This window comes from Ruditapes philippinarum, unplaced genomic scaffold (genome assembly GCF_026571515.1).
Source record: "Ruditapes philippinarum isolate M1 unplaced genomic scaffold, ASM2657151v2 ctg12686_1_1_1_1, whole genome shotgun sequence".
Lineage (NCBI taxonomy): Eukaryota > Metazoa > Mollusca > Bivalvia > Venerida > Veneridae > Ruditapes > Ruditapes philippinarum.
This window is the reverse complement of record NW_026857140.1, coordinates 5,344-7,417: the sequence shown is the minus strand read 5'-3', so window position 1 is coordinate 7,417 and position 2,074 is coordinate 5,344. Positions and strand designations below refer to the sequence as shown.

Below are 2,074 nucleotides of genomic sequence, written 5' to 3'. Positions count from 1 at the left end.
TTAAGTAAGTAATAGCCTAAACCGACCCAATTTCATTATAATTATGATTTTTGCAGGGCTCAACGCATTTAAATAAATTAATAATATGGAAAGAAATTAATATACATGTAAGTGTTATGCTTTTTTCCAATCCATATATATTGTGATGTAAAAATGTTACATGCTTGTAAAATTGATAAATAAATATGTTTAAACTAGATAATAAAGCTTATTTTAGAATTAAAATAATCCCATAATTTATTTTAGAGAAATAATCGTCTGCTACCTTATTTAAAGCTATCGATACGTGGCAATCGGCAAACCTCGGTCATTATCTGTAGATTGTTTACATTACTCTGGTTACCGTGTTTATCTTATCATTACTATATAGGGCCGGGTTTAAAGAAGTAGCTGTTAATAATATAAAAGCCCGAGTTTCTCGTGCAACTTTCTTAGTTATTGTTTGACGACGAAGCTATAACACATCAAATTAGAGTAAGCTGAACAAATTATTTGCCATGCCACGAGGTCGTACGCGCCGAAGGATTTAACCTTCGAGAAGAGAAATAGCTATGCGACGCAGCGAGACAGGACAGGCGGCTTCAGTACCTGACATTCCTCTAGGGGAGCTTCGTTTGCTGAGAAATGCACAAGGGACCGTCGAAAGTCAAGAAAATTCAGCTCCACGTCGTACAGGTAGAGCGGTAAATGTTTGTGGTAGGGCCCAGCCCCAACAGAGTCAAGAGCACGTGCAGGATAATCCGCGCGTCGATGCCAAACAATCTAGGGGTCAGAAGCGCCAAGCCGACGAATTGGACGACATGGTGGATGTCAGGCTTCTAGAGACTGAAGCGGATGTTTGGGTCCTGGGTGACTCGATCCCGTTCTGGGCTGGACAGCGGACAAAGAACACAGGAAAGCCTAACTTGAGATTGAAAGATTTAACAATAGCCTGGTAGGGTGTTCGAGGCCTACGTTGGCAGTCCTTCCGTCACTCTATTGAATCACAGGTGTTGTTTTTTTCACCTCCATCCATTATTATTGTTCATTTAGGAGGTAATGATTTGGCAGATTTACCAATTTTAAATTTGAAAGATGCTATTCGGGATGAAATTTTTTACGTGTGTGAAGCTTTCCCTACAACGGTACTAATTTGGGTAGATATATTACAGAGGCAGACCTGGCATAATGCCACGGAAGGTTGGATTGCTACGGAGAATAAACGCAAACGAGTTAACAGGATAGGCCGTCAATTAGTTTATTCATCGGGTAAAAGTGACACAATTAAGCCAGACTTTGATGCTAAAACTGCATTTTTTTTCGGGCAGACGAGGTTCATCTCAATGATATTGGTTTTAAATTCCTCCTAGATTACTTCAAAGATTCTATCATTAAAAATGTACCAGTCTCTCGATAAGAATTTGGGGGATAAATTTTTGATAAATTTATTGTGGCGAAAAATTCTCCCGATCGAGTGGAGATCAGACATTGTATTCAGTTTTGTTTGGTATTTTAACTTAAAACCCTGTTTATTGTACTTGCTTCGACAGTACATATACTAAAATTGGAACGATACAGAGAAGATTAGCATGGCCCCTGCGCAAGGATGACACGCAAATTCGTGAAGCGTTCCATATTTTTGCTGAACACTGTGTTTTTCGTTTGCGTTGCGCTGCGTTTGTATGATACTGTTTGCGGTTTTTTATGTATTGGGACTTTAGCAAAAAGTAAATGTGTAATATAAAGCACGTCTGATCTCCTTTCGGTCGAATTTTTTTAGACACGGGATACCCTGGCAAATTTGAGCGGCCAAAACAATCCAACCTTGAATTGTATTTAGTACGATATTGCTTTATTGTTTGCAATAACATTATTGAAGCGTTCATGTATGAGTCATATACATATAACAAAATTAAATATGAAAATGTTACTCATAGTCGTTTTATTTTATTTCAATTATTAGAATAAATGAATACTAGTATCATAAAGTTGAATATTTGACATGAGCAAACCATTAATTACGTATACGAGTTCGCTAGTTCTTGCTCGTATGAATATCATATATAATTTACTACAGTGAAAATTTATATACAAT

At 37.3% G+C, this 2,074-nt stretch overlaps 1 non-coding gene across 1 annotated transcript; it reads left to right on the top strand.

Moving 5' to 3' along the window:
• Positions 1-1,513: 1,513 nt before the first annotated feature.
• LOC132748912 (U6 spliceosomal RNA) lies at positions 1,514-1,620 on the top strand. The gene has a single exon (XR_009628333.1). It is a non-coding gene; the product is annotated as a U6 spliceosomal RNA (small nuclear RNA).
• The last annotated feature ends 454 nt before the right edge of the window (positions 1,621-2,074 follow it).